This window comes from Pyxicephalus adspersus, chromosome 11 (assembly GCF_032062135.1).
Source record: "Pyxicephalus adspersus chromosome 11, UCB_Pads_2.0, whole genome shotgun sequence".
NCBI lineage: Eukaryota > Metazoa > Chordata > Amphibia > Anura > Pyxicephalidae > Pyxicephalus > Pyxicephalus adspersus.
The window spans coordinates 4978096-4990332 of NC_092868.1; the positions used below are offsets into that span (position 1 = coordinate 4978096).

General features: G+C 42.6%; 1 protein-coding gene across 1 annotated transcript in view; it reads left to right on the top strand.

The window, feature by feature from the left end:
- Positions 1-1599: 1599 nt before the first annotated feature.
- The window catches only part of LOC140340667 (myelin-associated glycoprotein-like), a 45979-nt gene continuing 35341 nt past the window's right edge, over positions 1600-12237 (top strand). Inside the window, exon 1 of the mRNA XM_072425992.1 lies at positions 1600-1658. The gene's annotated coding sequence lies outside the window, so the exon portion shown is untranslated. The remainder of the gene's footprint in view (positions 1659-12237) is intronic.

Consider the following 12237-nt stretch of genomic DNA (forward strand, 5'->3'; position numbering starts at 1 on the left):
AAGGTCTGTTATAAAGGCAGTCCCTTATTGCAATGGAAGTTAAGGCGCAACTTAAAGCAGAACTAAAGTTTACAAATTTGCGATCAGGAAGGGACATCACCTGTCCCTTTCTGCAATAAAACATACATACCTTCAGCTATCAATGAGCTGGCCATGTCTTGGTAGCCGGGATACCCAGCACATTTCGGCTTCCCCTATGGCTGCTGGTGCTGCAAGAACTCCCGCATGCCTGATCTGAAGTTATATTATCCCCAGCCAGCCAATTAAGATGGCTGAAGATTGAAATAAAGAAGAGAAGAAAGAAAAGGATGGCTATGCCTGGGATAGACCAGGGACAGGTAAGTATAAAAGGATTTAGTTTTGCTTTAATAATGCAATGGTCCTGACCAGTGTGAATAGGCGCGCTTTCATTAATGCGTTATTATGTGGTACTATAATGCATGATAATACAAGCTTTATGACTTTAATGGCAGTCCACAGGTACCTATACAGCACAACTCACCACAGTTGACATGCATTGTCACAAACCACAATTAGGTGGATGAGCTGTGCTTTGTGTTGGAATAAAAATTCTGCATACCCAACTAAATGGACTGCGAAATGCAACACTCAATACAGTAGAATTAAAGATGAATAATAAAGATCTGCAAGTCCTTGGTAATATCTGCACATTGTTGTTAATACCTGGCTGTTGGTGATAATATCTGCACAATGTTGGTAATATCTGCTAATCTTTTGTCTATTTCTATAAACAGTAACTGCCTGTCAGTTCTATGGGCCCATTCAGAATACGTGCAGCAGTCACATGTGGCCCCAAACCTTTATCATTCACAATTCCCACCCCCATGGCCACTCAGCCTGTGTCAGCAGTTAATGCAGCCCCCCAAACCCTTCTAATATAGTATGGGGGTAATAGAAAGCTGAGGCACAGTATAGGGAAATTTAAAGAATTGTGACATAGTATGGAGAGCCATGATGCTATCAGGGCCGCAAGAAATTTGGCGTATCATAATATTATTGATTTTTATATGTTTTGTTATTGGCCCACAAAAACTGGTGTTCTTCACCAAATACTTTTTCCTGTACCATATTAATTGCATGCAGTCCTGCCTACTCACCCCTCGCCCCTACCAACTCCTGCAAGTGCCACTTGGTTGTCTTTGCCCCCAGGCTGGATTACCTGAGTCCTCCCTAGCTATTTTCCTGTTCTGCAAGATCTGTTAAGGAATACAAGTTTTAAAAATGTTCCCTTGGCCCCATTTTAGAGTGCAGAGAATACCTTTTTCTGATTGGCCAATCCTGCTGCCTCTTGTAGAAAACTCTTCACCTGACAACTGCAAAACTGCATCAAATGCAAAACCAGAAAAGTTTTTATAAGTTAACCCATTATTAAACCCCACACATCAGATTAACCCCTTTCAGGCCGGAAACCCTAAGACCTCCATAGATCCAGTGTGGGCTCAACAATGGCCTACTTGTGGTGGGGGCCCTGGGCTTGGTCCACTGGGACAATCTGATTGCTCTGTGGGCTATTTGTCCTTTGTTCCGAGCGGAGGGTGGTATCACTTGGTACTGTTAGTGTGTGCACCAGGAATGACACACACAGCATCGTCGCATTCATCCGAGAGGAGATGACAAGTCTTCCTGCCTGAGCTGCGGTGAGTGTTAATGGGAAAACAAAAAAAAAACTTTGGGAGATTATTATTCTTATTTTCCTAATCAATTTTTTTGGTGATTGATGTAAATGTGTGCAGGATGTGCATGGGTTGCAGGGCAAAAGTAAAGATCAATTATTACATTTGCTGTGGGAATGATCAATCAGGTTGATGATGATGATTATTATTATTATTATCATTTTTATTATTATAATGAGTGATGTACAAACTTGTTTACCTTTTAATTTTATAATATGTAAGTCAAATCATGTGTGACATGTAAAGCAAGATCAAAATTTTGTAAACATTGTACATTTTTTTTGGCATTTTGCTTTCATACCACCATCATTGCATAGTCAGCAATGGAAAACCAATGCGCATTTTGTTTCTGTATGGATGACATTGGAACACTTTAAGACTTATGAGATATGAGTAGCCAATCAGAATTTGCTTTAACTGATCCCCGCAGGGCCATCAGAGAGGACAAGGGATACTTCTGTACTCGTTAAAAAGAGCTTGACTTTTGAAATGCTGGAACTTTTAGATATGGGGGGGGGGGCAGAAGTTTCCCTAGTATGGGGCCCAGAACTTTCTGATGGTGGCCCTGGATCTCCAAGAAACGCAGGAACTTGATTGGTTTGTTACTATATTTTGCACTTGCATTGCTTTAGTTATTGTGCTTGATGGGTTTGCAAATACATATCGCCTATACGTAATAGCCAGTTTCTTTAGTTTTGGGTCCAATCACATCTTTTTGGTGCATTAGAGAACAAGTGTTTTGTGCATATTAACATGCATTGCATTCAGGACATTAAAACGAATCGGCTGGTAATGCATGAAAATGTCCTAAAACAACTCACAATTTATTTCCAATGTGTTGAGCTGGCATGCATGTTGCAGTGAGAGGTTTTGTATGTGTTATGTATGTGTTGGAGATGCGCTGCCTGAGTGCATTGGGGTATCATTAAAATAAATGGCAATTACTGCATTGCAGATATGTGAAGGACCTTACGCACCATTTTTATCTGTCTGTCCTGACGCATTGCATGAACGCATTTGTTTGTTAATGCATGGTATAGAACATGTTACCAAACATTGGGTATGCACTATTTGTTTACAACACCGATCACCACAATGTTGCATGCAGATGGTACTGCATGACTTTTCAAATTTACTGTACTCTAACATGAGTTGCCCTAGGGCTCATTTCCCACATTTCGTTTTTCTCATGCATGCATTTCTCTTCAGAAACAAATACATTAATGCAATTTGCAGCAATGCACTTTATATGCCATATTGCACATTTTTGTGCCATGCAGTGAGTTTTTTTTTGCTGCCGAACTCGACACATGGCAATTGACCTTTGTTTTGGAAAATGGAGGACACTCCTATAGTGAGTATGGGCCCTTTAGGGGTTTGCATTATTTTTGGCCAACGCAAGGGCAGCTGCGACCTTTATTTTATTGTACATCTGTGTTGGGGTACCCATTTGAACAAAAAGCAAAATGCGTCTTTGAATTTGATGGTTTGATGCATTAGTGGTATTTATGATTCCCCGGTGCTCTGTTCCCCCATCCAGGCGGCTGTTGACAAGTGAAGTGCAATAACAGATTATCGGAGCCAAAATCCTGGCACATCCACTGACACACTCCGTGTTCCAAGCTCATTAATTTCCGTCTAATGTGAGCTTCAAAAATGTCTCGGCCTCAAGAATGTGACAAATCTCCCTTCTGGTCTTTAGTAGTTCATATGTCCTAATAACCTGCAGAGGCTGCGATTGTTGGCCTCTTGGAAAGTGCTGATTTCTTGTGTGCTGACCTATTGGGTCTGATTTATTAATGCTTTCCAAGGCTGGACAGGATACACTTTCATCAGTAAAGCTGGGTGATCCAGCAAACCTGGAATGGATTTGCTATTTGCCAGCAAATGTTTTGAATCCTGGACCAGATCCTTTCCAGGTTTGCTGGATCACCCAGCTTCACCGATGAAAGTGTATCTTGAAAGGTCATAGTATGGGAGGGACTGGCAGCGACTGGTAATAGAATGGGTGTAACTGGATGACCTCAATGAGCATGTAGACCACTCCATGTAATGCCATCACAACACTATAGACTCCAGCGGGCGTGTCCCTGACGCCCAAGCTCCTGAAGAGGGGGCTGGATAACAATGGCCGTCATTCAGCACAGAAGTCAGCAAATGCCCATAGGCTGCAGTGGAGACACACAGGTCCATTTATAAAAGTATATTGCTGCCTGTGTCCCCACTAGGTAGATTCACCCTTTTGTTGTCCTGTTGAAATAAGGAAATGATGTATTTCCTGCTAGAACCGAAACTAAAATGTAATCAGTAGCATCATAATAAATTACCTGCCTGTAATATAACGGGTGCAGTATCCTGAGTCAAGCCCAGAGGTGACACACAGTACAGTGTCACCGGGCCCACTAAAGACGCGGCTGACCTGATTTCGATGAACTGCAGAAAGTGAAACTGGCTCCACCTGTTCAACAACTCCATCATCAGGGTTTTCAGAAAGGAAGTTTATATTCCTTTTTTTTGGAGGCGTGAAATGGCTGCAGTACAGGACAAGGTGACATTCCTAGGACGTTATCCTGAAGACAGACACCTGGACAATCTTAAAAGGAATGCATGATTTTTTTTGTATGTTTTTATTATTTACATTTATCTTCTACATGCTGGACCTATCACAATCCGTCATGCATGCAGGGCTTGCTGAGAAGAAAGCCCGGCATTGTCTCCATGCTGGTTAGAAGCCTATGTATAACTGACTATCCAGATGGAAATTGTGTTTTATTAGCAGTGGTTACTAAGATAGCAGTACTTACACCCATAGGGTAGTCTGTGCATGCTCTGGATGCAGTTAGTTATTGAGAATTTTTTTTTTGTGTCCCCATCCTCTTGAAGGAAAAGTGCCAAGCTGTGTTTATCTTTTCCATGCTCCATCGCTGTCTCCAGCTTTTTCTTAAAGGAAGTTTTTGTCCTATTTGGGAAAAAGGTCCCTATGTCGTTCTGCCCATTTCACATGAACACTGGTTGGCATTTACACTCCTCAGTAGGAGGGGGGCGTTGTCACAAAGTTTTGGGCTACAGTACTCCATGGCTGAGATGTGCCCATGCATCAGTGCCAACCAATCCTGGAACAATGCCCACACCCCACCACTGAACAAAGAAGAGGAACCTCCTGTAATGCCACCGTGCTAGTTAGAAGACTGCAAAGAAGGCGAGCAAATGGGAGCCAAAGAGTTGGCCAAGAATCTCATTGGTTGGGCCACAGGTACCACAAACAGTCCTGATTTTAGATTCTTCAATGAATGAGGCTCTTTGTATTATGGATGAACAGTTCTGAAGGAGCAGCAGAGGCTGAATAGTCTGAATTCCCGGACAGGTCCTTTCTTGATCCCACACATCTTGGATGGGTGAATCTCCAAGCTGTATGGGGACCCCGGTTGGATGGATTGTATAGGGAGTGGCCAGCCAGGGATGTAAAAATCAAAAAGTACCCAAACACTGGCCCGTTCTGATTAGGCAAAGGCCTGCCAGTTTATTTTGCAACCTCCTACACTTTTCTCTTGGCCAATGAAGCATCCCAAATACCAATGGGCCAATAAGAATAATAGAAGGGGTAAAAGGAGGTGGAAAGCATTGGAGCTTTTTGCTGGTCCGCCATTGTTTTGTAACGGGGTATAAAAGGGTATGATAAGGGGGGTGAAAAGCGTTGGAGCTTTTTGCTGGCTTGCCATTAGGGTAAAAAAAAGGGGCAATAAAAGTTGCTGTAGATATATGCAAGTGTGTGGAGGTTGGTGGGCTACATCTTCTTATATGGAACCCCCTGAACCTAGGATCATATCAAGGCCATCTTTGTTCTGGCATCACTGAGGTCACCAACTGCTTCCTGATGACGCAGTCATGGCATCTGTGTGGCCAGTTACAAAACAAGTTACAATGTTGCAATTGGATAACTTTGGGGAGAGAAGACTGAAGAAATGCTTCCTTCTGCCTGCAACAGACCGATGACATCATCTCAGCCTAGCCAAAGTCACCTAATGGGGAGATTTTTATTATTCAAAGGTGAAGCTTTTCTTCACAATCATATCAAACATTTACTTACAGGTTCACTTTATTCAACAGTGTGATTGCTATGAACCCGGCAATAGCAAATGTTACAAACTACAATTTGCCACGAGAAAGACTCATTTCTATCAATCCGCATAAGGAAACATTTTGCAATAACAGCTTCCCGGGACCTGAATGTCTGCCAGTCACATATGGCGGTGACACTGTGTATAAAACGAAGATTTTTAATTGCTTTTATGACACATCATGCCGTATCATATGTGTGCCGTGCTATAAATGTGTCTCGGAGTGAGAGGGGGGAGTTCAGGTGCTAGAAAGGCATCTTATTTCAAGGAATGATCTTGAAAAAAATTTAAATGAATGTGTAATAAATGCTTAAAAAATCTCATAGGATATAAAGAAAGAAGACACCACTGTATTCCTTAAAGTGAATAAAATATTCACATTCACTATCCGGCAAAAGAAGAGTCCAGGGGCGGAGTCTCCAATCTTACTTTTAAAAAAGTACAGTGCCCAAAGAAGCCTCAACCCTTCCAGATTAATTTAAATCCTGTGTGCTGTGGCGCCACCCGCTGGCCACTATTTTAGAGCTACTGCAGCCATCCAACAAGTGGCCTGAGAGCGTTGACTGGTAAAGAGTTTCCAGCCATAGCAGGTCTGCAAAAAGTTCTTAATTTGCCTCCTTCAAGATTTCTGATTGGACGGTAAAGGAGATGCAACACGCCAATGAGGTCTTATGTTTTGACTGTACCCTCCTTTAACCTTGTTCATTGTGTTAGACTGACAACACAGTTATAGTAAAGCCCGGATCAACGTTGCTGGCCTGCTTCTGTGCAAAGGAATAATTGCAATGAATGGTAATAACTCTTGGAAGTTGTCTGCATTTGTTGCAATACGGTTGCAGTGGGTGAGAGAATCTGAGCACAGTGCTAAGGCCAGCAACTCACCTATGACCAGAAGATTTTGAAATGTTATCTCTGGCTGGGCAAATACGTGTCACTAATGATTAACCAGAAGCCTAAGGAGAATTTTTTCAGTTTGTATTCACTTTCAGAGGTCATATATGCCCATATATGGTCATACTAAGGGCCAAGTGGACAACATCCTAACTTCGGGGTGAATCTTTGGTGAACTTCAGAAATTCTGGACACTTGGCCCACAAGACGCAAAAGAATTTTTTATTCTTCAAGTGAACCTGTGCTTTGGCATGGGGGGCAAAACCACTGGTTTACCTTTTTTGCCAGTCCCACCATACCTACATACACCATATATGTAGACATATGAGCATCGTGCCTAGAGGAGCTTGTTTGACTTCCAAATCAAAACCACGACCTTCAGCATAGTTAACTTTTCTTTATGGCTATACCAGCCTCCATTAATCAATGAAGGCAAGATATTGGAGTTTGTCTGGGGAATTTTGGGTCTCATTAGCCAAAGGAACATTTATGAAGTTATTGGAGGAGAAGACCTGTACTAATGAATGATCCAATTTGTCCCATAGCTGGCCAGTAGGGTTGAGGTCAGGGCTTTGTGTAGGAAACTTGAGTTCTTCCACCCCATAATGGCCACAACGTGTCTTTTTGGAGCTGGTGTTGTACACATGGGAGCAGTCATGGTGGGACAGAAGAGGGTCTTCACCAAACTGGGACCACTAGTGCCCAATTGTCTTTGTAGCAGTAACAGAACCCTCCCTAGGAACACCTGAACTCCATCATTTGAAGTGGTGGCCTCAACATTTGGCCATGATCCCCAGCCCCTCTGTTGGGAGCAAGGTTTGCACTTGGATGGGGACTCTCTGGGCCCCCATGTGACAGAACTGGGTGTCTTTGAATCCAATCAACAGCATGGTCACATTGCAGGAAGTCACATGATTTCCAGACTTGGAAGTAGAAGAATATTTCTTACCGGTAGATGAACAAAGCATTAAGCTAGAGAAAGGAAAGCAAGTGAAAGTAAAACTCTTCCCATGCAGTGGTGGGGCGTCATAATTTGGATGGACTGCACAATATAACAGCCTATGCCAGGGGTATCAAACTGAAAATACACAGTGGGCCACAATTAAAAACTTAGACAAAATTGTGGGCCAAACTTGAAATTGAAATAGCACCGCTACTACAATTCCCTGCATCAAGAAAACAGTCAAATGCGGGGCTTAATGTTATGAGTAGCTGGAACTCCCTCTTCACTGAAATATCATCGCCACTACAATTCCCTGCGCCTATAAAACAGTCCACGCATAGGCCCGCCGGTCTATAGACGCGAGTGATGCCAGGAATTGTAGTAGTGGCGCTATTTCAATGCAGCAGTGGGCCATATTTAGGATTCCTTTTGGGGGCCAAAAATGAATGTTGCGGGCCAGATTAGGCCCGCGGGCCAGAGTTTTACGCCCCTGTCCTATGCTAATGCACTTCATAATGCATGTTAACTTGTGAAGAAGGGAGGTGACTTTTTACTCTACCCTGCATGTGCAACATAAGTGTCAGTGGCAGTCTGATGAATTGGAGCCACTGTCAAGATAGAAAAAAAAAATTCATCCCAGCAGTCAGATTGGCTAATTACATTTGTGATATACATACACAATCTGCAAAACTATATAATACATAATGGAACTGAAGAAATATTCCAATAATACAAATGGAATATTCCTGTATATAATCCTGGCTGCACAGCACAGGCAGGATCACTCTATACGTAGACCATACGTGACCAGTAACCCCGTTACTGAGCCATGGAGAGGCGTCTGGGAGTCACACGACATGGTATAAAGCATGGTATTGAGCGTTATTGACTCTTCTTTGTCATCTTGAACTAATCTTGGTGCAGGCTTTTTGTTGCCTGCATAGGCACCCAGCTATCTGAATAGAGGCGCTTGTCACCACAAGAATCTCCCACAATGACCGGGGTGACTTTAACACAATGTCAATATTTCAATGGAAAGCTTGGAACTAGGAACAGGAGGCCGCTACAGGACTGTGGCCTTGGTACTGAAGCTTTGAGGTCAAATGCCGGGTCAGCAGGGTCACTTTAAATGGTCAAATTGTGACATCTAGCATGCCGAATTGTAAAGCAGACATTGTATATGTGCATGCCGTCAGTAATAAATGTCATTTGTTACCTCTGATCACTGTACTCCCACTTACAATGCCTTTTTTTTTCTTTAAAAGGATGGTGCCAGCTTTATTCAGACATCATCCATGGTCACCATTCTCCTTTTGATACACTCCTATTAATCCTGGTGCCTGTGCAGATTTTGGTGACAAGTGGTTCCATTTCAACTCCTTGGAGGTGGCTGGGGCAGCAAACGGACCCTGAATGCTGCATGTAACGTTTGAAAAAACAATGCTGCAGCCTGCCGAAAAAAGGATAAAAAACGAACCCGTTTGATCTAATAAAACCCCATAAATGTTACTAATTTCACATTTGTTTTAAAAAATTATTTACGGATCCTTTAATTGATATTGTGCCCTGTGCCTCCTCCGTCCCTTAGGCAACTGCCCTTGCTGCTGTGCACAAAAATTTGCCAGGGACGCATGGTCACGCCCTGAGCTGGCAGCTCCTCGCTGGCCCCCTTGTCAGCCTTCTTACAGCCCCAGGGCAGTGCTTGCCAAGCAGAATACTAACACGGGGACAACACACTGATCTTTTGTGCCCGTCAGCCCTTGTCACATTTGTTTTCCACCAGTGTAGGTGTGACGTGTGGCGGCATTGCTCGTGCGGAATGCCAGGAATCTGGGCAAGTGTAAAGATCTATTCTGTCTGACACCGTTAAATTTATACCACACGGCTTGATGGTAGCGAACGCCGCTGCGTCTTTTAAAGTGGAGTTCATAGATTTAGATGCCAATGGAAGGAATTTTGTCAATGACACCAACCTGTGTGACATGAATGTGTGTTGGCTATGGCACCCAAGGTCACCCGAATACCCCATGTTGGAACGTGTTGGGATGGATGATATTCAAATCCGAATATGTAAGAAGATGATTCCAGTCTTGAATCATTAGATTATTCTTTGGTGCCACCCCCTATACGGGTAACATATATGGAAAAAAAAAGGAAAAAAGATTGTTTTTTTTGGGGGGGGAAAAAGAAATGTATGTGAGCAAACTTTAAAAGTTTTTACCACACTTGTAGTACATACACTGTGTAATAGTATTTGGTCCTTACCCAATAAAACTCATGGGATGATAGACCAGTTTGACTAGACATAGTAATCCCTTTAGCAAGTAAAAGTACAAACATCTCATATCCCGACGTGTTTCGCCGATAGGCTTCATCAGGGGACACATGGAACCTGTTTAGTCAAATATAAGCTCAAGGGGTAAAAAGTATCTGAAACCAGTTCTTTTCTTCTCTTTCTGCAAGGGTGAATCTCCCCAGTGGGGTCAGTGAGCAAAATCTGATTAACGCTTGCAATCCTTTCTAGCAAAAATCTAACACCTGTATAGCTGGCCCCCAACGTCTGTCCATATTGCTAAATGACTAGCAGGAACAACCTCTTCCTATGGGGTGGATGCATGGTCATCATGGTCATGTACACTGAAAGTAACATTTTTCAAAAAAGTTTCACTTTTTTCAAATAAAAAGCTGCACTTGAGCTTCACTCAGTGACTATGCCTAGGCTAAGATGGTGTCATCAGTCAGCTGCAGGAAGAAACATTTTATTAGACTGTAACAAGGTGAACGGGTGTACCTGAGACTCAATGGTGGACATAATAAGGCCCCCATACCCTTCTTAGCCACACGGGTCCCCATGATTTCAGTTCAGCATGAGGGGCCCCAAGTCAGTTTAGTACAGGGGCTCACTTTTACGGCTAAGTTTGCCACTGATGAGACTCAAATAAACTGCAACAATTCCTTAATAATAAAAAGGAGGAGGAAGGCTGGTTTTAAATTAAATATATTGCAAAAATGATATAAATCTATTGATGATTTTGCAAATTTTGTAAAGGCAGCAGTGACATCATAATTGCCTGTACATAGTCTGTGTAAAGAGCAGAGTTGTGGGAGGAGCCCAGAATGACCTCCTCCTATAGGCCACCAGCCGGAAACTACAGAGGGGGCGGATACAAGACCAGCTATCCTGCACAAAGACAGAGAGCAGTAGAGAGTGGTCTTTAATACTAGAAGGAGAATACAATGGCTTTATATTGTCTCCACCCCAACTTTCTGAATGAACTGTGAAGGAGTCAGCACATGTGTAGAAAGCTATTCCTGATTGGCTCCCAATACTGCCAATTTCTCCTAGTCTAAATACTTCTGTGTAAAGGATGGCAAAAGGCTAATAGCAGCACTGATTCAGGTTCTTATGTTAGATATTTGCATTTCATTATTTTCTGGACAGTTTTAGGGGGAAATTAGGGGCACACCAGCATATTCCCAGGACCCCAAGGGACAGAATGCAAGGGGTGCAGGATACTGGAATGCTGTAGATTTCATGTTTGCCCAGGGCCCCGCTTTAACTTTACCCAATTTTCTTTTCAACTTTTAAATTTTAAAAACCGCAAAAACGTCTCCCCTCGAAAGCATTTTCAGAACAAATGGCGAGCGTGTTAAAATTAGATGAAAATAACACGAGACCCTCTGGAGCAGAGCACAGCTAATTAAACAGTTAATTAGGGAAGCCGTCTTACTTTGGCCTGTCAACGGCTCGGTGATCGGCGTCAAGCGCCCTCGGTCACATCGCCATGACGACCGCTCGCTGTGTTTACGGAATTTTCCCTCGATAAACAGGCCGACATATTGTCCAACCCACTTGTTTCCAAATCCGGAGAATTATGTCAACACGGCTGACTTGGAAAACAGAGCGGGACACAATAATGAACCGATAAGTTTAAAAAATAAAAACAACGGATGAAAATAGAACGAGATCCGTGCAGACTATAGGCAAACAAGTGGCATGGCGCGGTCTGTCGTTGTCCACCAAGCCCGGGACTTTGTAGTTTTTTTATATTAAACGCCAATCAAATATGAATATTGAAAATCAAAAAACAAAAAACTAAAGTAGATATAAAGCCAAAACTTTTTTTATGTTATTAGCAGGAAATGATGAAAACCCTCGCTGTGCCACCGATGAGAAGATTCACCTTTTCTGTTCATCCTGGTGACCACCGGCATTGAGACAGGAAGTGATGAGACCAAATTTTAGGGTTCTCTTCAGTATAGGAAGAACGTAACGATTATTAATATTATTATTATTAATAATAACAATAATAATAATAAACAGGATTTATTTAGCGCCAACACATTATGCAGTCCTGTACATTAAATAGGGGCTGCAAATAACAGACTGATACAGACAGTGACACAGGAGGAGGAGAGGACCCTGCCCCGAAGAGCTTACAATCTAGGAGATGACAATATGGTGCCAATGTTACAGTTAGAGAGGAGAAATCTCAGCAATGGGTCACAGCATGGTAACCTTCCCTACCCATCTGTATTTAAAATAAATTCAGCGTTTTGATTTTCAATATATTTTATTGTAGTTGTGCAT